This window comes from Myxocyprinus asiaticus, chromosome 4 (assembly GCF_019703515.2).
Source record: "Myxocyprinus asiaticus isolate MX2 ecotype Aquarium Trade chromosome 4, UBuf_Myxa_2, whole genome shotgun sequence".
NCBI lineage: Eukaryota > Metazoa > Chordata > Actinopteri > Cypriniformes > Catostomidae > Myxocyprinus > Myxocyprinus asiaticus.
In genome coordinates, this window is record NC_059347.1 from 30,976,975 (window position 1) to 31,004,913 (window position 27,939).

At 36.4% G+C, this 27,939-nt stretch overlaps 1 pseudogene; it reads right to left on the reverse strand.

Annotated features, from left to right (window-relative positions):
* LOC127439739 (cilia- and flagella-associated protein 299-like) overlaps positions 1–27,939 on the reverse strand; it is a 113,037-nt pseudogene that overhangs the window by 63,816 nt on the left and 21,282 nt on the right.

The window sequence follows — 27,939 nt, forward strand, 5'->3', positions numbered from 1 at the left end:
CCAAAATAAAATTTGGGAAGAATTTGGCATGTCAAATGTCTTACAATAAACCAAATTCATTGGTCTTTACATGTACTATGCCAATATTTCATTGTGAGGTCATCACACAGTTCAAAATACCTTTTAAGGAAAGAACTCAGCAAAAATGTATTTCAAGGACATTCCTTTAGTTCCTTTAAAATGGCATAGATTTAGAAAATTTAGTCACATTAGCATATGGTTACAGAAGGGGGGAGAGAAAGAGAGAGAGAGAGAGAGAGAGAGAGAGAGAGAGAGAGAGAGAGAGAGAGAGAGAGAGAGAGAGAGAGAGAGAGAGAGAGAGAGAGAGGGCTTTGTGGGAGAAATGGTGTGCAGTATTTGCTCAGGTGGAATAATACACATCCAAGCAGGCCACTATGTATTGATAAAACAAAGAGGATTCCAAAGAATGTGCTTTGTGAGCTCCTAAGCCTGCTAGAGTGTAATTGCATTTCCCAGTTGGATGGTCAGCCATTACCAACAACCGAAGTTCACGCAAAGCCTCAGCCACACGTCCACAGCATATTTACATGCACAGTTACATTCAAGCTACAGCAGGTTTTTGTGTAGACGAGCTACAGTCTTCATCTGTCTGTCCAAGTATACATGACACGTTGCATAATTTAATATTTGAAGGAAGGACGTCAGCTAAGGAAGTGAAGCTCCTCCAAAATCTTCATGAGTGGGCACAATACTGAATTGTTTCCGCTCCTTCCAATCATCTTCTTTACCCTATCATAGATTTGATTGAGGTGCTTCCAACATACATGGATCTACTCTTCTAGCTTTTTGGCAACTTTAAAAAAAAAGTTTTTTTCTATTACTTTTTTCCATCTGTCCATGTATCCAAGAACGTTAATCTATGTCATGTGTCATCTTTGAGGTCAACTGTGGTCTGATTAACATGTATACATGCTGGACGAGGATCAGAGAGGATAGCGCCAATACCAGTGTTTGACGCATCTACTTCAACCACGAAAGGTACGTTGGGATCAGGATGATGCAGAATAGGAGCAGAAGTGAAGTGACTTTTCAATTCATTAAAGGCTTGGATGGTGTCCAGCATGTATACATGTTAATCAGACCGCAGTTGACCTCAAAGATGACACATGACATAGATCTGACTTTTACGAATTTATCAGACTAAAGCATTGACATGAAACATTACATTTTAAAAAGACAAAATACTGTGGGGGCCTGGGTAGCTCAGTGGTAAAATATGCTGGCTACCACCCCTGGAGTTCGCTAGCTCGCTAGTTCGAATCCCAGGGCGTGCTGAGTGACTCCAAATTGGCCCGGTTGCTAGGGAGGGTAGAGTCACATGGGGTAAACTCCTCGTGGTCGGTATAATATGGTTCGATCTCGGCATGGCGCATGGTGAGTTGAGCATGATTGCCACGGTGGATGGCATGAAGCCTCCACACACACTATGTCTCTGTGGCAACGCACTAAACAAGCCACATGGTTGATGGTCTCTGATGTGGAGGCAACTGGGATTCGTCCTCCACCTGGACTGAGGCGAATCACTATGTGACCATGAGGACTTAAAAGCACATTGGGAATTGGGCATTCCAAATTGGGAAATCCAAAAATCCCCCAAAAAAGATGAAATACTGTTTAAGTTTGACAAAAATCAAACTTTCAAAGTGCATGTAAATGTACTGACTGGGATATGATATCATGAGAAAGTGCTAGTACTCTCAAAATTCTATACATGAAATAAGTCACTACTACAAGCCAAGTATTCTCGCCCAAGTAATTCCACACACCATCTATTATGTTTATTGTTCAGATAAACTCTTCACCACTCTTGTCCAGCTTATGTTGAGCTCATATTAGATACGAGCACACTATAAAGTTCCGGAAAGGAAAAAGAAGGCCCTGACAGAGCAGGTGTACATTCCTTGGAAAGAAGAGCCAAGAACCCTTCAGCACAAAGAGGTTAAATGGTTCCTTACAAGTAAGAGAGCACATGTCATGTGTCATGCTGAAAAATGATGTCTGTGGATAGGAGTATCAGGAATAACAACATCACAATGTCGGAAAGTGGATGAGACAGAATTCCATTGCCATGGCTGATAAACAGGTGCAAGGAGAGGCTCTTGGGTGAACATGAAAAGGAGCATTTTGGAAATGATAGAAATAACTTCCATAATGCTGCTAAACACTTCAGGAGTCTTCTGATTAATGCTGTAGGGATTAGATCACTCTGTTACGGCAATACAGCCATAAACAGTAAAACTGCAGGATGCTGCATTTCATTAAAATCAGTGAAGCATAACCAGTGAACTTATGATCACCATTTGTGATGTTTTATGCAGAATATTGGGCAAAACAAGTCAAATCTTTATGATTAGTGGAATAGAAATGTGTATTGTGAACTGAGACAAGACCCTAAACACTTTTAGTAAAATCTCGAAGGATTTATCATTCATGTACACGTGCGGCTAAAAGTTTGGAATAATGTACAGATTTTGCTCTTATGGAAAGTAATTGGTACTTTTATTCATCAAAGTGGCATTCAACTGATCACAATGTATAGTCAGGACATTAATAACATGAATAACACTACTTCAAAGAGTTCTCATCAAAAAATCCTCCACATGCAGCAATGTCATCTTTGCAGATCCTCAGCATTCTAGCTGTCAGTTTGTCCAGATCCTCAGGTGACATTTCACCCCATGCTTCCTGTAGCACTTGCCATAGATGTGGCTGTCTTGTCGGGCACTTCTCACGCACCTTACAGTCTAGCTGATCCCACAAAAGCTCAATGGGGTTAAAATCCATAACACTCTTTCTAATTATCTGTTGTCCAATGTCTGTGTTTCTTTGCCCACTCTAACCTTTTCTTTTTGTTTTTCTGTTTCAAAAGTGGCTTTTTCTTTGCAATTCTTCCCATAAGGCCTGCACCCCTGAGTCTTCTCTTTACTGTTGTACATGAAACTGGTGTTGAGCGGGTAGAATTCAATGAATCTGTCAGATGAGGACATGTGAGGCATCTATTTCTCAAACTAGAGACTCTGATGTACTTATCCTCTTGTTTAGTTGTACATCTGGCCTTCCACATCTCTTTCTGTCCTTGTTAGAGCCAGTTGTCCTTTGTCTTTGAAGACTGCAGTGTGCACCTTTGTATGAAATCTTCAGTTTTTTGGCAATTTTAAGCATTGTATAAACCTAACGAGTTTCTAGAGAAAGCTGTTTCATACTTTCCTTATTTATTTATTTATTTATTTATTTGCAATTTTGTGACCTAACATTGACCTTAAGACATGCCAGTCTATTGCATACTGTGGCAACTCAAAAACAAACACAAAGACAATGTTAAGCTTCATTTAATGAACCAAATAGCTTTCAGCTGTGTTTGATATAATGGCAAGTGATTTTCTAGTACCAAATTAGCAATTTAGCATGATTACTCAAGGATAAGTTGTTGGAGTGATGGCTGCTGGAAATGGGGCCTGTCTAGATTTGATCAAAAATGACTTTTTTCAAATAGTGATGGTGAAGTATTTTACATCAGTAATGTCCTGACTATACTCTGTGATCAGCTGAATGACACTTAGGTGAATTAAAGTACCAATTTCCTTCCAAAACAGCAAAATCTGTACATTATTCCAAACTTTTGGCTGCCAGTGTATATTTTCTAAAATGTGAATCCAGATGAAAAATATTACACTTGTGTCAGTGTCATTTTGGAGAATGCATCAAGCAGAGGAACAAAGCCCAGAAACTTTAGAAATTAGATTAACTGTATCCTGTTTCATCTCCTCTAAAAATCTTCCTGCACATATTTGAGAAGACGGTCAGAAGCCCTTGCAGCTGTTCATTAGAGATACTGGCGACAGGAAACCATTAAGTAAGGGTTCTTCCAGTCATCCAGTTAGCAGGAAAGACATCATGCCATTTGTATTTTGGCTAACAGACCGAAACTGACATTATTCTGCCTGTTCTGTGATTTTAGATATTAAAGGGATAGTTCAGCCAAAAATTATAATTTACTCAGTTTACTAATTTAATTCACTCGTTGTTCCAAACTGGTATGACTGACTCTCTGGAATGCAAAAGGAGGTATTAGGCAGAATTTGTGGGACTGATAGCCCCAAACATTCTGCCTAGCACCTCCTTTTGTGTTTCACAAAAGAAAGACATATGGGTTTGTAATTGATGTCAGAATTTTAATTTTTGGGTGAACTATCCCTTTAAACACAATCTCTTTTTCTCGTTTGTGTTGCATACAAATTGCATTATTAAAGTGTATAGCAGTGTAGAAAAATATTTTGTCAACACACAAAATGGAAAAGCCTTAATAGAATACAAAGCATCTCTAAATGTATTTTACAAAGGGGCGTCTTTGTCTATTCTATGGGGGGGGGGGGGCAACCAACATGCTATTGTTTATTTTACTGGCTATGACAAAGACAAAGGGTCAACTGACCGGGATACACACTCACTGTAATGGTATATGGCTGGGAAATTCACTCATTTCTATGCTTAATGTGATCTTTGAACTGCATGACTGACCACACTATCTTCTATAAGTACATGAACACAACTTATCAATGCAAAACCTGCTGGGTCTGTCGACAGAGGACAAGCACCTGCTTTGTACAAGAAAAACCACAAAGTTCAGTAGAACACAAATCAGTAGAAGAATTTCGAAACAATGTTTTCATCTTATGAAATAGCAGTCTTCAAAAGGAGAAAACATTCTCCTATCTCTCCCGAGCAATGCCAGCAATGTTTACTTAAGAAAACAAAGTCTGTTCAGGGGTAATTAGAGACTCATTAAGAGGTGAAAATAGACTCAGATAAAGTGTATATTTGAAGATAAAATCACAATAGTTGTATGTTACCTAAGTGCCACCTATTAAGTCTTCACATGGTCTGACAAGTGTCAGAAACCCTAATTTAGTTTGCGGAAAAGTGTACTGTTCATAGTAAAATTTTCAAAAACTGTTTTGCACATTTGTTTACAAATCCTAATTAAAAATACCAATTTGGCTACTCATTCTATATTTAATGCAATACAAATGACTAATGTATGCCAAGAACCTGCAATACACTTCCCACCTCTCGTTCCAAACCCCTTTCTTCGGCTGGTACACAAAAGCTATTTTCCTGTTACAGTCATGGTTAGGTTTAGAGTTTGGTCATGAGATTACACCTTATGGTTAGGTTTAGTTTTGGGTTAGGGCTTAAAGTTAGGAAAAGTTGTATTAACATTGTTAGTTGGTTTGTTCACTTTTTTACATGGGCGTAAATGTTGTACGTTTTTGTACGAGCAAACTCGTCTGATTTTGCGATCTCATTCTATTATAATGACTTGTCGTATGACCGGGTTGAAAATTAATTGACCTATGTTTGGAGAAGAGATGATAATGTATTTTATTGTATTTTTTTTATTTATTTTTTTTTATAAATATACAGTATGTATGAAAATGAGGCAATATACATAACATTTACATAACAAGTGTGCAAGTTCACTCTCTCTAAACATTAATCAAGGGTTTTTTTTTTTTTTTACCCTCAACTAGTACAGTCTTTCTGATTGGAGTTACCTACTTACATGAATCTCATTTATTTTATGTTCCCTTTCCTGGTCTTCATTCTCGTTACAACTAAAACATTTCAGTTATTTCAAAATGTCAAAATCCTAAAGATGACTGATCTGAATCATAATCTAAACATCTCAATAAAACAAGAACTTCAGCTTTAAAACTTACTAGGCAAAATGTTTTGACTAGGATAACTATTTCCTCTGCACAACTACATAACTACATAAGGAATAATGCCACAAAACAACACTCATTTACTATGTGTGACTGTGTATTCAAATATTATCTCTAAAGCATGTTCACACACTATCAACTGTATGACTATGAGCTTGCTTGCTTTGCAGAATCACCCAGGATGCACAAGGATGACTTATTGCCATCATGAAATTCAAACTATAGAGAAAGAACAGGGATAATAAAAAAAAAAATTGAAATTGAAGAGGCCACGAATGATGACATCATTGTATCATGGCGAAAGAGCAAAAACAAATAACAGGAGGGTGGGGTTAGGGGTTAGAGCACCTTCAGTTTCAAATATGTACCACCCAACAATGGAGCCCCTCAGGCATCCAGCACAGGTGTGACCTGGATTTGATACAAAACTTAACTTCTTATCCAGAGTAAATAATGCCAAAGCTGTCCAGGTGCACCTTTTGTTTGTGTGTGACTTTTGGCAGCAGGGCAACTTTCACAACACAGATGAGGAGAAGTACAATGTAGACTGTGCCCAGTGATTTATGAGCTCAGCTGATTGGAGAGATAACACAAACCACAAGACTCAAAAACGCTCTGGATCTAGTGGATGAAACTGATAAGAAGTTAAATGACAGTAGCATTTTTTGCCCCTGTGTGTTTTTTTATTTGTATTTATTTCAGTCCAATTGTAACCAGTCTTGACAAAAAACAAAACTAAAACAAAAAAAAAAACAACAAAACAACATTTTGTTGTGACTATGTCGGCAGATTTTAAACAAGTTGAGACATTAATTGGACTCTGACACAACTGGCATGTGTTATTAAAACACAACAAATGGCAGCTAAAACATACTGGATACAGTTGTTCTCAAAAGTTTGCATACCCTTGGAGAATTGGCAATATATGTACCATTTTTAAAGAAAACATGAGTGAGCAGGCAAAACACATTTCTTTTATTTCTTATGGGATTCATATTCAACTGTAGGTTATAACAGAATGGCACAATCATAAAACAAAACATGGCAACAAAGAAAAAAACAAAATGACACCTGTTCAAAAATCTGCATACCCTTAGTTCTTAATACTGTGTACTGCCCCCTTTAGCATCAATGACAGCGTGCAGTCTTTTGTAATAGTTGTCTATGAGGCCCCAAATTCTTGCAGGTGGTATAGCTGCCCATTCGTCTTGGCAAAATGCCTCCAGGTCATGCAAAGTCTTTGGTCATCTTGCATGAACCGCACATTTGAGATCTCCCCAGAATGGCTCGATGATATTAAGGTCAGGAGACTGTGATGGCCACTCCAGAACCTTCATCTTTTTCTGCTGTAACCACTGGAGGGTCAACTTGGCCTTGTGCTTAGGGTCACTGTCATGCTGGAAAGTTCAAGAGCGTCCCATGCGCAGCTTTCGTGCAGAAGAATGCAAATTGTCTGCCAGTATTTTCTGATAACATGCTGCATTCATCTTGCCATCAATTTTCACAAGATTCCCCGTGCCTTTAGAGCTCACACACCCCCAAAACATCAGTGAGCCACCACCATGCTTCACAGAGGGGATGGTATTCTTTTCACTATAGGCCTTGTTGACCCCTCTCCAAACATAGCGCTTATGGTTGTGACCATAAAGCTCTATTTTGGTCTCGTCACTCCAAATTACAGTGTGCCAGAAGGTGTGAGACGTGTCAAGGTGTTGTCGAGCATAATGTAACCGGGCTTTTTTTGTGGCATTGGCGCAGTAAAGGCTTCTTTCTGGCAACTCGACCATGCAGCTCATTTTTGTTCAAATATTATCGTATTGTGCTCCTTGAAACAACCACACCGTCTTTTTCCAGAGCAGCCTGTATTTCTCCTGAGGTTACCTGTGGGTTTTTCTTTGTATCCCAATCAATTCTTCTGGCAGTTGTGGCTGAAATCTTTCTTGGTCTACCTGACCTTGGCTTGGTATCAAGAGATCCCCGAATTTTCCACTTCTTAATAAGTGATTGAACAGTACTGACTGGCATTTTCAAGGCTTTGGATATCTTTTTATATCCTTTTCCATCTTTATAAAGTTCCATTACCTTGTTACGCAGATCTTTTGACAGTTCTATTCTGCTCCTCATGGCTCAGTATCTAGCCTGCTCAGTGCATCCACGTGAGAGCTAACAAACTCATTGACTATTTATACACAGACACTAATTGCAATTTTAAAAGCCACAGGTGTGGGAAATTAACCTTTAATTGCCATTTAAACCTGTGTGTGTCACCTTGTGTGTCTGTAGCAAAGCCAAACATTCAAGGGTATGTAAACTTTTGATCAGGGCCATTTGGGGGATTTCTGTTACCATTATGATTTAAAAAGGAGCCAAACAACTATGTGATAATAAATAGCTTATATGATCTCTATCCTTAAATAAAAGACAGTTTTTTTGCATGATCAGTCATATTTTCAAAATCAATGCCAAAATTTCACAATTTCTGCCAGGGTATGCAAACTTTTGAGCACAACTGTACATATGAAGTTATCCTTTAAGACAAAGGCAGTGTTCAAACTGAGGGGGGCTGGGGTTGCAAAATATGTAATAAAAGATTGTGTATGGGTTCATTGGTAATGTAATATTTATATAAACCTTTATAAAAAATGAATTAATACCTAGGAAGAGGATCAAGTGAACCTCAATGTTAATGTTAATGCAAATTAGTAATGTGCTTTTTTGCTTTAGTTCTTTGTTTATAACTGAGACTTACTCTCATGCTGAAACATGAAAAACATGTACAGACAGAGAATAAAGTTATTATTTATATTTGCCTTTCGAGGTTTGTCATTCACAACTAACATGTTTTTGCATATGTCTACGCTGTTTTTCCATTGTTTTCTTATATAAAGACATGCTGGATGGACATCAATCATTGCACCATGCCTTGCTGTTTCTTCAGCATCTCGTGCAGAACCGGCACATTTTTTAAACACCGTGTCAAGTTTAAAAGAATTTCATGTTTAAAAAAATGCATCTTGAGACAATTGCGTTCTGTTTCATTTGTTGCACTGCATCTAGCTTATTTTTTGAGCAGGTGTCACAAAGATTTGACATTCTGAAGAAGTTTAGGCTGCTAACAGGATTTCATGTGACTGTTACACATAGTTCCAGATTGTTCAGCACCAAGCAAAATTCCTGCGCTTGATCAAAGGTAAACCAATGTTGTTTTTCCTTCTTCTCTATTGTCTAGGGGCGCCGTGGCTTGTAAAAACTGTGTATATTTACTGTTACTATACAATTACAAATTACAGTGCTTGCATAAAATACAGCCTAATTGTTTGGAGAAGAAATTATAAAGAGACTCATCGATTTTGGTTTGAGGTCCGGTTCAGGCTTAAAATCTGACTGTGTGGGTCAGGTTCAGGCTTAAAATCTGACCGGCCGGGTCGGGTCAGGTTCAGGCTTAATTTTAAGGCCTGTGTGTGATTTAGAGGTTGCATTTTTCTAAAATGACATTTTTACTCAACACTGACTGTTGGATTTAGGGTTGGGGTTTGGGTTCAGGGGTAGGTTTGAATAAAACATGAATTCCTATCAATTATGTTACACAATTTACAACTAAAAATACTCACTTTTGGCGCTACTCTGTGGACAATTCGCGTGGAAACTTGAGCTCACACCTGCTTATACATTCAACAACACTTTTAACTTTGGCCATTGGGGGCAAGGATTTGAATTTCAGCAAGACATTTTCAACCTACTGTTGCCGAATTCAAATCTTTCCACATCAAAATTAGGCCTACATTCAGAATTATGATGCTTTCAAAATAGCACATTGCATATATAATATTGTAGCACATAATAATATTATATTAAAGACATAACATGTGAACATATGAAAATAAATACTCAGTTAATTATCAAATTAACCATTAACCGTCTACCATTGCATACATATATAATTTTCAAAGCCCTTCACACAAAAATATTTTTACATTATACTGTTCAACATTTTCTAAGCCTGAAGTTAGCTACAATTGCCAAATCAACATACCACTGCTCATTCTCCTTATTTATTGATTTATTTTATTAATTCATTTTATTAATTAAGGATTTTTTTTGTGTGCAAAATTGCCTGGCTTGCTCCCGGGAGGTCCAGAAAACATCACAACTACATTAGTACATCAAAGATTATCTAGGTTATGCTGTTTCCGCAGTTTCCCTGATGTGCAAAATGTGACTTTTTTTCAAGGTTGTTTTTTTCTTTCAAAGCTTTGGTGCAACCAAACTGGTTTAGAGTAACAATTACACTGTATGTGCATTATGTATACTACAACTTGCAACTGAGACACAACTTGACCCAGGAAGCCACAAACATAAACCTGCAACCATCCTGTAAATTCTGTTCCTGGAATGTCTGTTGCTCATTATGCAAGTCATGCTTTATAAAGTTTTTAATAACACCTAAACATAACACATCTTTCAAATTTGAAAGATTTATGCTTACATGAAAAGTCTTTATTTTTTTGCAGATGACAAGAAAATTACAGTCCATAGTGTAGGGAATTTAAGTAGTATAAATGTACACGGTATGGATTAAAGTGCCCGCGTCACCATCTTCACCAATAATATGTAGGAAATTGTATAATGGAATTAGCTGCATTCGACCACCATTATAAGAAGGATAAATGACAAATGATCAGATTGTAAATCTGAATAAAATTCTCCACCATTAATATGTAATACAATGGACTCATTGTATCCACTCACAATTTATATGTAAGGAATTAACTTAGAGTAATACTATTCTCATGGCTATTGAAAATAATATCACAAATATGCTTAAATATAGTTTGAGCTTCAGAGCGCAGATCTTTTAAAAATCAAGTGATGAGATTATCAAAATATACCACAGTCAAATTAACTTTGAATACAAACAAGACTTCATTGCTAATCTAAACACATAGACAAACATGACAAACAGGTTGGTGAGTAAATAGTAACAGAAGGTGAATGAAATTATCTGTACAGAGAAATTGAAATTTATGGAGTCTATAGACAATGCCTTGAGAACCATTCAGTACTTCTTTTAGTCTAACTCTATTTGCAATCTGGTAACTCAAATTATATTAAAGAGACACCAGTACTTTCAGCAAAAGTCTTGAGATTTACTTGCATTTCCTTACATTGCTTTGGTTCTTTGGCACTTCTAGAAAGTTCTGTTTCTCCGTCGATGTTTTGGACCTCTGTTTAGATCGTGGATTGGAATGATGATGTGGGGCTTTGGAGCAAGGCCTCCAGCCAGGCAAACTCGTGACTCCCTGTCACGACTGTGAGTTGTAGCGCAGAGAAGAGAAAAGCTTCCTCGGAACTTTGCATTCTGAGTCTTCCTGGACTCTACATTGTGCGGATCCTGGGCGTAGAAGGGCTAAGAGCCCAGAAAGAAGAGCGCGAAATGAGGAGAAGAGCGTAAGAGTAAGAAGTAAGAGAGAGTTCTTCCTTGGTGGGAAGGCTTTGTACTATTGTGGTTGGCCGCACCCCAAAGGTGCCTTGAGCCAGTCAGAAGAGTCTTTTTCAGGGTCACATGGTCATTTCTGTCCCTCCTTCTGAAGGTGATGAAGTCAGTGAAGACTTCCGTTTCCCACTCCAAAAGTACATGCTTTAATCATACATTTGATATATCTCAGATACAACTGAATATATAAAAGATTAATTAACATAAACATTCCTGAAATGCAGAATCTCATCGATAGTAAACATGATGTGCTTGTCATGAATGGTTACCAATCCAGTAAAATGACATGAATAAAACAAGATAAAAAATGATAATCATCAATTCGTCAGTTAGCAAAGTGATTATAGGTCATAACAACATCATTTTCAGAATTATCTAGCAAGGCTAAGCATTGCGTACATTTTGGTACAAAAAGGAGGTTACATTTTAGAAGGTTAAGTCAGCAAAGTACTGTGACTGTGTGAAATGTTCATGGATTAATATGAGATGTCTTAGTATTAGAATTGTGTTGTTCATTGCAAACATGAGGGTCTCATAAGGGAGTCTGCTTTAGCTCTGTGTCTTGGTAATTAGGTTTTAGCATGTAACACAGGAAATATCTCATTTTTAAGTGTTCATGTGTTACTAAATGAATGAAACAAAGGGACTTCTTTTAGATTTCTGACATGGAGGTTTCTTCAGAAGAGTAGTCTTTAAGTCATGTGATGACCATTAACGTTCAGGGCATTCCTGATTTACAACCTGGGCGAGGAGAACATTTTGGTGTGTCCACAGAACTCTCTTTGTTCTCAAGATGGCTGACACTCAACAGAGCAGCTTTTAATGGACTCTTTTCAGGCCTCTGTGTCTTAGTTAATAACTTAGAAGGAAAATATCAGTTTACATCCTGGATTTGAATCATTTTGCGTAGAAATCGTTAATTCTTCTGCCCATAAGATCCTACAATAGCATGAATGTAAAGCTTTATTAATGAATTTCTCATAAGAATAAAAAGGCTGGAATACATTTCTGTAATACAAACATAACTACAACGACAAGCCTTCAGTCTGAATTAAGTTTACCTGTTCCTCACATAGACTCTGAGAGAAAAAGTATAAGGCAGGTGGGTTTACTTATAAACAGCAGAAAAAATAAACACTATTTCAAAGTAATTTTTATCAAATGCGGTACATTAGATAGAATGGAAAAAAATGCAAAAAAGGGGGTGTGAGGATGTGCCAGCATACTGTTTATGTCTTGTCATTTATGAACACAGGAAAGGGTATTTTACAATTTTTTTGTTTACAGATTTTTTTTCCACGAAAGGAACAAGTTGTACTTGCCTTAATTATACTGGTTTATAACCCTGTAAACAGCACTCTTTTAAAGCCCCGATTCAAAGTCAAAAATTTGTGGGAAAATCTGTCAGTAGACACTGGCTCAGTCTGCCGTGTGCTCCTCATTTGATCTTAAATCACACATCCCACTGGGTTTGCTATAAGAGTGTCAGGTAAAACCCTTGTTTTGAAGCTGGTTGTGTCATGGTAAGCACAGATAAACATTTAGCCCCCAGTTAGCCAGAAGAAATATGACTTGAGTTTACATTTCACTTTTCATTTATTTCTCTGGTCTTGAGTTGCACTGACACAAGTTTATTAGAATTCTGTAATGCTTCCAAAATTTGACCTGTGAAACTGTTATAATAAACCATTTCTCCTGCGTAGGAGGTGAAATCCCCCAAAAGGTCTATTCATCCCAGACTTATTAAATGAAACAAGGCCTTTTTGGACAAAAGTCTCACATATGGTGATCAGATGTCTATCTGGGATGTTTTTATAAGTTTCAATATCAAAATATTACAAACCTTATTACATACATTATTACACGTAGGTCACTAACTGTGCACATGATTAGTGCATTTATATGGACTGGCTGTTTTGGTCACTTCTTTTCATTACATGTCTCCTCAATACAAGTAGTTACATGTAATAACAATAAAATTTGGATTTCAGTTGAAAACAACTGGACCTTGCTATTTTATTTTTTTATTTTTATATATATTACAACTGAACAACGATTAATGTATTGTATGAGAAAGGAATATATTGATAACAATAAGAAATAAATAGAAAGTGCAATAATAAAGTACAGTTGTTTTGGGCCAATTTCAGCCCAACTGACCTGCAAGAATAATAATAAAGAAAAAACACAGCAGACATAAGGACAAAACACTGATTTTAGGGGGGGCAATTACATTATAGCTTTAATGCCATATTTACAAATATAAAACAAATGTAATGCCGTTTTTTTTTAAAGAAGAACACAACAAAGATTGACTAACCAAAATTGTCACACTTGCTGTCAATATTGTCTATGTTTCAATGATTTGACCCTTTGAAGCGTCCCTGGTACAGATGGTAGGCAAGGTATGAAGGTGTGTGTTAGAAGGGGGGTTGCCTTCCTGAATTTGACACAGAGTGGATTTTGTTCTTGTCCTAATGGAATTGCAGAAATATTCTGGGGGAATCCCATTACGTAGCAAATGGAGTGCTGTAATAATGTACTCACATTCATTTCCCCACTGCGGTTGGCCTCCTCCTGCTCTGCCAGGGCTCTCAGGAAGTTATCTTTAAGTTATTTTCCTGCATTTGCCAGTTTCCTAGAAAAGACAACATTTAAACAGTTTGAAATGTCCCTTAAAAAAAATCTTTCATGTCTACAGTGTACTCTGTTTATTTGTTCTAACAGGCATACATTGAAGCTTACTGTTTTTGATCTGCATGCATGCTTGTATCATAGGTAAGGCAATGCAAGTTTATTTAAATAGCACATTTCATACACAATGGTAATTCAAAGTGGTTTAATTAGAAATGATAACGAGAAAGAAATAAAAGTGCATAAGTCCATTTTAAAATAATTTGAGAAACAAAAGGCAAAAAAAGACAAAAAAATACAGAAATAAAATGATACAGTGCAATAATTATTTCTGCTTGTCATAAAACTCCATGTTACATATTAAAGCTGAAAGTACTTTCACATTCCAAGATTTTTTATAGACCCAAAGAAAATAATGAAATAAAATTCCTTCAAATTCTTTTACTATATTTATGATAAAAGTACAATAAACAAAGATAGTTGTTAGAGTCAAGTTCACTTATCAGAAAGAAATTCAGTATATCACATATTAATATTTGTCTTCTTCAAGAAATATTAATAAACATTCACTGAAATGATTGGTGGAGAGAAACAAATGTACTTAAATTGCAGTGAAACAGACAGGACAAGAACTGTAATACACCAAACCCAACTATATTCATTTTTAACAATGATATGGATTATGAAAATATTCCAACTATCTGGTTCCATTAATATGTGAACATATATAGTGATATGAACAGAACTGACTGAAAATGTTTAATAATCCCATGAGATTTTAATTTGACAAAATGATATATAATGATATATGACACAAAATTAAATCACACTGTCTCCACTCCAACAAAACTCCTTTTGCTCACTTGAATTATCATCTCTGTCATTTCACAAAGGTTTTTCTCTCGTTGCTCATTGGCACGTTTACGTGAAAGCAAAGATTTGGCATAGTCCAGACTACACCTGACATAACACTCATTGGCATTCATCTCTCAGACGTCTCACAGTGCAGTACCGGCAATAACGCCTTGTCATTCACCTCAAATTTGCTCAACTTTCATAATGTCTGCAGTATGCCTGCAGAATCATCTGCTTGCCAGTAAACATGTATTTGAGAACTTATTTCTTCACCAAGTTTGCACAGTGTTTTGCCAGGAGCAGCAGCAGGTGAAAAGGGCAGCTAAGAACAGCAGACGTTAACCTCTCCCCATAATATAGAAAAACATAACACAGCCACGTTTAACCTATCAATTTCTGCCTGCCTCATAGAAAAATTCAGTTTTACAGTTGTCTAGTTAAGTACACTAGACTTAACTGTAAATCAGTTACAGTAAGTACAGTTAAGTACTTAACTGTAAAAAAGTACAGTTCAGTTAAGTTAGTTAGTCTGCTGTGACCATGACAGTTGTCAGGGAAACAGGAATAGGGAAAACACAAGTCGTCATATTTTTACAAAAAGGTGACCTTTATAATGATCCCTATTTTTTATCTGTCATTAAGAAAATAGCTGAGAATTCAAAAAATTATGCACCTTTGTTGGCCTTAAGATATAATTTCCATAATGAGTCCCTTACCCCTCCTTCCTTTGTTTACGCTCTGTTACTGCACTCAGGTTACAGGGCAGCAGGTAGGTGTGTGTGTGTGGTGGGGGGGGCTTTTACAAACAGGTTTACTGCTAGAAAAGATTTAATAGACCATGATGCACTTGGGACCTTGCTCTGTTTATTCTGGTTGATGAAAAGAAACTGGGGGAAAAGCTTGAAGTAAATGGAACACACACATGACATTTATTTTGGTCAACTACTCTGCCTGTAGTTCATAAATATGCAGCCGGATACCAGGCACTGTAATACTAGCATGAGAGACCTTGTTACAGTTCCTGAGCAAATGTTATTGACATATCATGTTAATAAGTTTTTTTTGGACATGGTACCATGTTATTACCATGTTTTTGATATACCATAGTAATATGTTTTATGGACATGGCACTACGGTACTACCATGTTTTTTTTTTCTTTACATTTTCCTACCATGTTTTTGGACATAGTATCACCATGTATTTTTAAATGTACCATATTCTACCATGTGTTTTTGCATGGTATCATGGTATTACCATGTTTGATACATGTATGCCATCAACAAGATATGGAGTTAAAAAAATGACCAAACTGTTCGAGTATATCTCAGGAATAACTTCATTGGCTGTCCATTTAAAGAATGCAATCCGCAAGGTCTTCCAAGTTTTCACGCACCCATTTCTCAACACATGTGGATGAGTTTACTTACCGAGTATATGCTACATGTCACTGTGCTTCAACAATCAGGGCTGTGTTGAATTAGGAACACATTGGTTGGAACAGCAGTGCCATAAGCAAGTCTTTGTTAATAATGCAAACCGAAATTGTCAGTGATAGGCAGCAATATGGGAATAGCTGTGTGTGTTCTTATTATGTAATAAGTAATGAGGAGAAAATTGGAACACTTCTGGGTTGTAACTCAAGCCATACTGATCTCATTGTTCACTGTAGACTAATGTTGTAGTGCAAGTATTTTAAATTAGTCCTGCATCGTTTAGTGCACAGCTGTAAAATGGACTGTTACATTTTTATGGCAACAAATAAACGCTTGAATGGACATGTTCATCATTTAAAGGAATATTCTGGGTTCAATAAAAGTTAAGCTCAACCGACAGGATGTGTGACACAATGTTGATTAACCCAAACATTTATTTAGACTCATCCCTTCTTTTCTTTGAAAGAAACAAAAATCTGGTTTACAGTGAGTCACTTACAATGGAAGTGAATGGGGCCAATCCGCAAACATTAAAATGCTCACTGTTTTAAAAGTATAGTCACAAGATGTTAACAATATGCATGTTAAAAGTATAGACACAAGATGTAAACAAAATGCATGTTAACATTTTAGTGTGATAAAATCACTTGCTAACCTTTTCTGTGTAAAGTTATAGACAATTTTACAACTCCATTGTCATGACAACATAATACAGTAAACCCCCAAATCCTAAAACAATGTTTTAACCCTTGTGCTGTATTGGTTTTGTGCTTGCATTAGATCTTTTTATCAACTTCTTTTTTTGTAATTATGACAGGTTTTGTACTCCTTTTTTGAACATATTTTTAAAAATATATATTTTTATTGATAGAAGGATTCATTGAACTGAGCTCATCCCAGGCTAGTTTGGGGCACTCCCTGCGGAAAAATAAATAAATAAAATCATAATTACATAATAAATTAATAACTACTTGCTTGATCTGAACAAAATAGGTGTCATTTTAAAGCTTTGAAACTGGACTTTACAATGCATATAGCTGATCCTACCAATTCTTAAATAATGCTTTTTAATTGGCTAACAAATAAGAACTGTTTCATTCTCATCATTTGCAAATTTCTTATCACAAAAATTATATTCAGAATTGGTAAAACAATAAAAAAGATGAGATTGTCATTTGTTATTTATCATTGGAAAGGTCTCAATTTGTAGAATGCAATGAGTAAATTTGTTTCACTCAGAGGTCAAACTGCAGTCTGTCAAAAACTAAGTGAAGGACCCTGGGATTCAGAGAAACAAATAACAGTTTATTGTAAAACACAGTAGAAAAAATGTAAACAGTAAAGTGTTCCAGCTCAGGTTGCAAGTGACTGGAGATAATATGGCAGAGATGAAGATGATGACAGTGATGACCATCTTGGGACACCCAGGCAGAGAATGGATGACAGTGATGACAGTAAGTATTCCAAAGGTGAGTAAATCCAACAGACAGTCCTCAGGGTGATAATCCAGCAGAGAGCAGCAAAACAGGAACAAACTGGCAGAAGACTAAAACAAAGAGCAAACAGGACAAGGCCAACTGACTGGCAAGACTGAACAAGCGAACAATCTGGTGCTAGACAAGAGAAACTAGAGGGTATAAATAGACATGGTTAACATGATGCAGGTGGCGATAATCAGCTCGTGAACAGTGCGAATGAGTGTTCCCATAGAAACGATAATTGCGCCGTTCACGCAGCAACAGGAAACACACGAGGGAAAACAACCTCACACAGACACACAGGAAAGACAGGCAGACCCACCAGATCATGACACGGTGAGTTGTAGTGTATGAAATTCACACAGACACATACATATAATAAACAGGAGTGTCTTTTTTCCAGGTTTTTCCCTTACTACTCCCTGAAACATACATATAACATAGACAATGACATACTGTAACTTACAACAGACGATCCTGATTCAAATGAGCCCAAACACAACAAAATATGATTAATAGATCTTGAAATATTCCTCAAAGAGTGTGCATGGAAAGACAATGCACAAAAGGGTGCTCAGTACAAGTCAAGTCAAATTTATTTGTATAGAGCTTTTCACAACAGGCATTGTTTCAAAGCAGCTGTACATGAAATTATGCTATAACAGAAAATGAATGAAATGCAAATATTAGTTATTTATGTTTAGAAATATTAGTGGTTAAAATTAGTAAACTAAGTAAGTGTTTTGGGTCAATGATTAAACAAAATGATTTTGTATGAACGATAAGTTTTAGTGTTAAAGTCCTTGAAGTCATCCCGAATTAACTGAGGAAATACACGTAGATGCATTGTCCTTTGATTTTGACTGATGAAGGCTTTTATTAGTGGTTAATTCATTTTCTATGTAGTTTAAGAGAGTGTCGTCCCTCCTCTGATCAAGTTGATATAGGAATCCTTCAGTGAAGAGCATTGCAGTCCAGCTGGAAGCTTATGGCATGTAATTTTGGTGAACTCCATCCTGAGCCCATGCTTCAGACAGTGGCTCATGTAGAATCCCATGTCTTCGAGTTTGCATCAATTCGTCCTCTGTCAAGTCCATCTTAGTAGACTGAAATGAAGTCTGGCTGGTGCATGCTGCAGTTGGTCATTATCACTCAGTGAAACAGTGGGAATCGGACATCAGGCAGGACCGGAGATGGATCTGGCAGGCTCTGGTAACCTCGGGATATAATCCCAAGGTTAAGGAATACAAGAAGTGTTTTTGGTTCCGGCAGACCTAATTACAGAAGCATAACTATGAATAGAGGGATAAATTAGGTATATGCCTGGCTGAACAGATAAGTCTTTAGTCTAGTCATAAACTGAGAGAGTGTGTCTGAGTTCTGAACACTACTTGGAAGACTATTCCATAGTTTAGGAGCCAAATATGAAAATGGTCTCCCTCCTTTTGTGGATTTTGATATTCTCAGTATTGTTAACAGGCCAGAGTTTTGCGAACGTAGTGAGTGCGATGAATTATAGCATGATAGAAGGTCACTTGAGTACTTTGGAGCTAGACCAAAGCTTTGTAAGTAATTAACAGAATTCTAAAATTAATCTGAAACTTAACAAGTAGCCAATGTAACGGTGATAAAATGGGGCTGATATGATCGTATTTCTTGGTTCAAGTTAGCACTCTCGCTGCTGCATTTTGAACCAACTGAAGTTTATTTATTAAACCTGCAGGACATCCATCTAGTAATGCATTACAATAATCTAGTCTTGAGGTCATGAATGCATTAATTAGTGTTTCGGCATCAGAAATAGATAGCATGTTGTAACGTAGCAATATTTCTGAGGTGGAAGAATGCAGTTCTGCAGTGCAATTTGTTTTTCAAAGGTTAGATTGCTATCAAATATAACACCTAAATTTTTTGCTGTAGAAGTTGACGTTACAATACATCCATCAAGCGTCAGATTATATTTTAGCATCTTATTTTTTTTAGGTTTTTGTTCCAAAAATTAGAACTTCTGTTTTATCAGAATTGAGTAGAAAGATATGTCTTGCCACCCACATTTTGATATAATTTATACACTGTTAAATTGGAAAATTGTGAAATTTCGTGGGTTTTGAAGAAATATAAAGTTGGGTATCGTTGGCATAACAGTGAAAACTAATTCCATGGTTCCTGATAATGTCTCCCAGGGGGAGCATAAATAGGGAGAAAAGCAGAGGCCATAAAACTGATCCCTGTGGCACTCCATACTTAACTTTCATTTGATCTGACAGTTCCTCATTTACACAGACAAAGTGGTAGCGGTCAGAGAGATAGGACCTAAACCAAGCTAATGCCTGTCCACAAATGCCAACATAATTCTCAAGCCTATCCAAGAGAATGTCATTATCTATGGTGTCGAAGGCAGCACTAAGATCTAAAAGCACTAGAAGAGAAATGCAGCCACGATCAGATGATAAGAGCAAGTCATTTGTAACTCTGATAAATGCAGTCTTTATACTGTGATGGGGCCTAAATCCTTACTGAATTTGTTCATATATTCCATTTCTCTGCAGAAATGAACATAGTTGAGAGGACACTACATTTTCTAGTATTTTCGACATAAATGGTAGATTTGAAATCGGTCTGTAATTAGTCACTTTTCTAGGAACAAGCTGTGGGTTCTTAATAAGCAGTTTGATAACTGCCATTTTAAAGTTTCTTGGGACATGTCCTAAGGATAGCGAAGAGTTAATAATATTAAGAAGAGGTTCTGAGATTACTGGGAATACCTCTTTTAAGAGCTTAGTTGGTATTGGATCTAACATACATGTTGTGACTTTTGATAAGTTTTGTTAGCTCTTCATGACCTATGACATCGAAGGATTGAAGTTGCTCATGAGCAAAATTATGAGACACTGTTTTCTGAGGTGCTGTGACAGTTGATTGCATAGTTCCAATTTAATTTCTGATTATTTCAATTTTATCAGTAAATAAATTCATGAAGTCATTACTATTGTGCTGTGACGGAATATCTGGTTCAGTCGATGCTTTATTCCTAACCAATTTAGCCACAGTACTGAATAAACACCTTGGATTGTTGGGTTTTAGGGTTTTAGGACCTCAGCTTTTCTCCTTATACATGCTTCCCCTGGGAGATATTATCAGGAATCATGAAATAAGTTTCCACTGTTATGCCGATGATACCCAACTTTATATTTCTTCTAAACCCAATGAAAATTCACAATTCTCCAAATTAGCAGAGTGTATCAATGAAATCAAAGATTGGATGGCCAGAAATGTCCTTCTACTCAGTTCCAACAAAACAATTTGTCCTTTGAAAATCTAATTTCCAATGTTTGTAGAACAGCATTCTTCCACCTGAGAAATATTGTTAAATTATGACACATGCTTTCTGTTGCCAAAAAATTAATTCATGTTTTCATGACCTCAAGACTAGATTATTGTAATGCATTACTGGGAGGATGTCCAGCAAGTTCAGTAAATAAACTTCAATTGGTTCAAAATGCAGAGTGCTGACTAGAACCAAGGAATATGATCATATTAGCCCAATTTTATCGTCGTTACTTTGGCTACCTGTTAAATTTCATATTATTTTTGCAATTCTGTTAACTCCATACAAAGCTTTGAATGGTCTAGCTCCGCAGTACTTAAGTGACCTTCTGACATGCTATATTCCATCACTTTCATTACGATCACAAAATTCTGGCTTGTTAATAATCCCAAGAATATCAAAATCCAAAAAAGGAGGTAGATCCTATTCATATTTCGCTCCTACACTATGGTATAGTCTCCCTAACAGTTTTTGGGATGCAGACACACTCACTTAGTTTAAGTCTAAACTAAAGACTCATCTATTTAGCCAGCCATACACAATAATTTATCCATCAACTCACAATTAGGCTGCTTTAGTTAGGTCTGCCGGAACCAGAAACATCCATCGTGATCTATAACTCTGCATAAAATTGAAATGGTATCTACACCAATACTATTCTATTTGTTTCCACGTCTCAACCTCAGGATTCATATCCCAAGATTATCAGAGCCTGCCAGATCCAGCTCCGTTCCTGCTTGGTGTAAGACTCCACTGCTATGTGTCGCTGAGAGATGATGACAAACTACAGCCGGTGCTAGCCAGATATCACTTCAGTTTTTTGACTTCAGAGGATGAACTGATGCCAACTCCAACTATAAGACATCGGATACTTCATATGCCACTGCCTGAACCTTGGACTTAGGATGGACCCCACCGAACCTCACCGAAATGCCCTGCAGGTTGAACTGCGATGCACCTCATCATTTATCTCTGCCTGCATCACCTTTGTCTATTGATGGACTACACTCTTGAAATAGAATACATAGACTATCATTTAATTGCCAACAAAATAACTAATAAAGCCAACTAATAAAGGACAATGCATCTATGAGAACTTCTGCAATTAATCTTAAACTAATGACTTTAAAGACATTAGTCATTAATCTTAACCCTCTGGGGTCGACGGATGCGCCGCATCCTGCTGGATTTTTTCCTCATAACAGCGGAAACAACTTAAAATACTCCATAATTTTTGGGCATACAGATAAGTGTAAGACATCATTAGAGACTACAAAGGGTCTACTTTTATTTGTGTACACTCACAATAACAACAAAACCTTGTGCTTTTGTAAAATAAAGAAAATAAACAGGGTGCGCTTTCAGCCGTCTCTGTCTCCGCGAGCATCTTTCTGAAACACATCACAAAAATGAACTAAAACTCCACGAATACTTATCAGACAAACATGAAACATATGTATAAGAAGCTTAAAATGTATACTTTTAAATAAAACAATCCAAATTTAAAACAAATATTCTCCTGCAATGTAATCTGTATGAAACAAAGCGATGTACAGTTTCTCCTGGCTCAACTAATTATCCCTAATGTGATCCCACCAACCATCAGAGCGTGCTATTCATACGGTAATGTGCTGAGGCGATCAACGCAAATGGTAACCAATCTTGCCACAGTCGCCTTCAGCTTGCTCACAGGGGTTCTAATACAATTATTATTTAATTATTTAATTTCTATACACATTTTACAATCATATTTAATCAAACTACATAATGATCACTGTAAGACATTATACAGTTGTGGTCAAAAGTTTGCATACCCATAGTTTGTAATATATGTAATATATTGGTAATATATGTATCATTTTAAAAGAAAACATGAGTTAGCAGGCAAAACACATTTCTTTTATTTCTTATGGGATTCATATTCAACTGTAGGTTATAACAGAATGGCACAGTCATAAAACAAAACATGGCAACAAAGAATAAAACAAAATGACACCTGTTCAAAAGTCTACATACCCATAGTTCTTAATACTGTGTATTGACCCCTTTAGCATCAATGACAGCGTGCAGTCTTTTGTAATAGTTGTCTATGAGGCCCCAAATTCTTACAGGTGGTATAGCTGCCCATTCGTCTTGGCAAAATGCCTCCAGGTCATGCAAAGTCTTTAGTCATCTTGCATGAACCGCACGTTTGAGATCTCCCCAGAGTGGCTCGATGATATTAAGGTCGGGAGACTGTGATGGCCACTCCAGAACCTTCATCTTTTTCTGCTGTAACCACTGGAGGGTCAACTTGGCCTTGTGCTTAGGGTCATTGTCGTGGCTGAAATCTTTCTTGGTCTACCTGACCTTGGCTTGGTATCAAGAGATCCCCGAATTTTCCACTTCTTAATAAGTGATTAAACAGTACTGACTGGCATTTTCAAGGCTTTGGATATCTTTTTATATCCTTTTCCATCTTTATAAAATTCCACTTACCTTGTTACGCAGGTCTTTTGACAGTTCTTTTCTGCTCCCCATGGCTCAGTATCTAGCCTGCTCAGTGCATCCACGTGAGAGCTAACAAACTCATTGACTATTTATACACAGACACTAATTGCAATGTGGGAAATTAACCTTTATTTGCCATTTAAACCTGTGTGTGTCACCTTGTGTGTCTGTAACCAGGCCAAACATTCAAGGATATGTAAACTTTTGATCAGGGCCATTTGTGTGATTTCTGTTATCATTATGATTTAAAAAGGAGCCAAACAACTATGTAATAATAAATGGCTTCATATGATCACTATCCATAAATAAGACATAATCAGTCATATTTTCAAAATCAATGCCAAAATTTCACAATTTCTGCCAGGGTATGCAAACTTTTGAGCACAACTGTATATATTACAGTTTACATTTTTTTTAAATGTATTTTTAAAGCATGATGTCCTGTAAAGCTGCTTTGAAACGATGTGTGTTGTGAAAAGCACTATACAAATAAAATTGACTTGACTAGCCTCACCTTTATATGATGTTTATCTATTTATTTTTTTTATTTTTTTTTTGTTATTTGAATATCAAAGTGTTTCTAAACGACTTAATGGGGGTTTTGTGTTTGGTAGTTCGGGGAATAGACACAGTCTCCATGGTATATAGGTGATTCATTCTCTATTTGTTGTAGTTTATGTGACCTGTGTGATGTCTCAAGGCAGCTAACAGACGTTTGGATTAACCAGTTTGTCTGCTTCCTGACATAGGCCCCAGTTAGTCAAATACTATCAATAGACTATGAGCCATATTACTAGAGAGGAGAGTGGCACCATGCCTGGAGGAATGGACTCCGTCTCTCTTTAGCATGTCAGGTCTTCCTTAAAAACTCCTCCAATTGTTTATGAATCCTACGCTATTCTCCAGACACCACTCAGACATCCAGCCATTCAGTGACACTAATCTACTATAAACCATATCACCACAATGAGCAGGGAGGGGGCCAGAGCATATTACAGTGTCTGACATCATTTTTGTTAGTTCACACATAGGGCTGGGCGATAAAACGGTATCGGTATTTATCGATGGTACACCTTTATCGTTAACGATATAAAGAATGTTCTATATAATGCTCGATAGTTTCACTTAAATGCATTAAAATGTAAATAGACATGAAGTTTGGTTGCATGAACAACCCTCAAGCGTGCGCCGTCCCTGGATCATAAACAGCATACCATATGGCTTGATAAAGGAGCGTGCTACGAGTGACAAGCAAACAGCCAATAACAAGTTGCGTTGCTGTGGGGTTCGGTTGCACCATCGCCATGTGACATCAGAACACACGAACACATGTGAAAATGAGTGCCGTGCCTGCCGGCGATGAGGAGATTGTGAATAAAAAAGGACATGTCAGCTCGCCAGTGTGGCAGTTTTTTGGTTTCTTCTGACCAACATCAGAACACCGTTGTGTGTAAGCTTTGCAAAAAAAACGTCCCGGCCAAGTACGGAAACACAATCAACTTATTTCATCACCTTAACCACTTTGGAATATGCAGCATGTCATCCGCCACAACCTACATCTACCTCACCTCAACAAACAACCCACAAGCAGTTCATGATGGAGAGGTACTCTGCAACAATGCCTTATGAGAAATCCTCCAAACGATTTTTGTAACATTTTATTAATTATGTTCAAGAGTTTCTTTAACCCTTATTTATTTAATCTTCATATAATATATAAGAAAGAAGATATTTGTTTAAATTTTATTTTGTTTTTGACTGTTAAAACTAAAATAATTTTTTTGTTTGCCTTAATAGAGTGGGTAAATTAAAAATACAGTGGTTAAATTCAAACCTTTTTTTTACTGGACTTTGTTTAAAAAAGGTTATTAAAATGTATCGATAATTATCGATACCGAATGATATGAAACATTATACCATGATACATTTTTTAGCTGTATCGCCCAGCCCTATTCACACACCTCTTTAACATTATCTTTAGTGGTCTCTGTCTGGCGAAGCCGGACATCGTTAGTGCTGACATGAATAACAATCTTAGAGAATCTATGATTAGCATTAGCCAGCTCTTGTAAATTTGATCTGATGTCAGATGCTCTGGCACCCGAAATGCATTTAACAATAGTGACTCTCTATTTCTATGTTCCATATAACAGTCACAAATAACAACATGATTCTAAGTGGATGCATCGACTGAAAATCCTAACAGGAATGGGAGAGTGGTGTTGCTTTGCCATACGAGTTTGCTGCCTTGACATCACCCAAACGCCCTGCTGCAGGGACTCTACAACTGGAACCAAAGTGTGTGTGTTACTCGCTGTACTACCCACATTCGAAACAGTATCTATCTTCTCTATCTTACTGACCTCCACTAGCATTCTTCCCTGAGGTCCACTGATAATGTTAGTAAAGTTTTTTTTGCATTAGAACAGTCATAATTTAGTAATATATGATTATTTTCCACCGCATCAAATGATGGAAACACATCAAAACTGTCATACATACACCAACAATGCTGTTCAAACATGCTTTTGTGTGCATCTGCACTGCTGTATTTGTCTGTTGCACTGAATGAATCTAACTTTTATCTTTCAGCGCCTCGCGCAGGATCACGCATTTTTAGACAAAAAAAATAATAAAAAAATAAAATAAAAATAATATTTAATTTTTATAAACGCATCTCGAAACACTTGCATTGCATTTCATTCGTTGTTCTGCATTCTGAAGAAGAGTACTTTATGTGACTGTTACACCATTAAACATGATTCCAGTTTGTTTTTCATTGAGCAATGTTTCAATGCTTTTTATATGGTAAGAGTGTTTTTCCCTTTTGCTCTGGTGTGCATATTTAGACAAGTTCAATGTAATTTGATTTTAAACCATTTAAAAATCAAAAGCACCCCGAAGAGGCTTTTTAACCGCAGCAGTGTGATAATACCTGCGTTCGCGGGTGTGAACCTGACCATGCAGAGCGCATATACTGGCAGTGACAGTTTGATTATTTTTGTTTGACTTAAATGTGAGATTTTTTCTTTTGAAGATGTATGTATTGTGCTACTTAGAGTACTTTTTAGGTACTACTTACATATAAAAGTTTTCTATTACTTAGTGTATTAAAAAAGTATAACAAAATATATATTTTCTTTATATGCTATTATTACTTCTGATAATATATGTATTATGATTTATTATTATTGTTACTGATAAATAGAACAACATACAGTTTTTGTTGTTATATATGTGCATGTTGAATATGTGACCTGCTCCATTTGAGTCCCTTTGACCCAGAAACATATTAAAATTTTTAATTCACTATAGTAAGAAGGTACGTCTAAGCTTTCTAATGATATAATTAACATTTTCTATGAGATATAATAATTTAAATATTGGCTGATATAATCATTTAGATGCTTTCCATTTTACTTCAGTAAAACTCAAAATGTGGCTCTAGGACAAAGTGACTCAAAATTAGGTGTGGTAAAAATATAGATTTTAAAAATATCATGATCTTCAAATGAACAATCTCTATATTGATTCTTAAATCCCAAGATCGATCTTTTACTCTATGCACAACCCTTTAATTACTACAATGATATGAAATTGCTCGCATTTGCAACCAAATTTCGTGCTATGTGGCTAAAATGAATATAATTGGCAACTGGCTGGTAAATGTTTATATTTCACTCACCAGAGATTGTGTAGTATAGTGGAGTATTCAGCAGCAAGATCCTTCACTGCGTGTTAAGAGTAAAAGTTGTTCTGTGTAATGTGTGTCCAAAGACGAGATCCACGCGACCCATTTTTCATTGAATAATGTCTCTTTTAATACCCTTTCTGTTCTCTACACTCAGTTGTTGATCAAAAACAACAACAAAAAATCAACAATCAGGCATAGCACAGATGAGATAAAGCCGTTTGGGTCTCTCTCATTTATGTGTGCTAATTTACAGATGCTCTTAACAGAAATGCCATTTTTTTTTTAAAGAGACAGTACCGGTTTTAGCACATGTTCAACAATTCAATGTAAATACTTGTAAATATTATGAATTATGCAATTAAACAAAACAATACAACAAAAAAATATATATGAAATATGTTATTTATTGATTGCATACATGGATTTTAAAAAGCCAAAATGTGACCAAAATGATGAAAAACTAATAAAATATATTTATTATTAATTAATTAATATTTTCGTAATATACCTAGTTAGAAGGTCCCCTGTATAATTAACATCAATAGCTGGAAAATAATTTCTTTCATACGTAAGCAAAAGGGACATTACAATTGAAATATACCCATATGAATCTATATCGAATCAAATTAAAATCAGAAACAAATCGAATCGAGAGCTTGTGAATCGTAATAGAATCGTGAAATTTATATTAATACTCAGCCCTACTCAAAATGATGGAGCAAGTCACATATTGTGTGCAGCTAAGAGCGCTGCTGCTGATGGGTTATTAAGCAGTAAGTCTATAT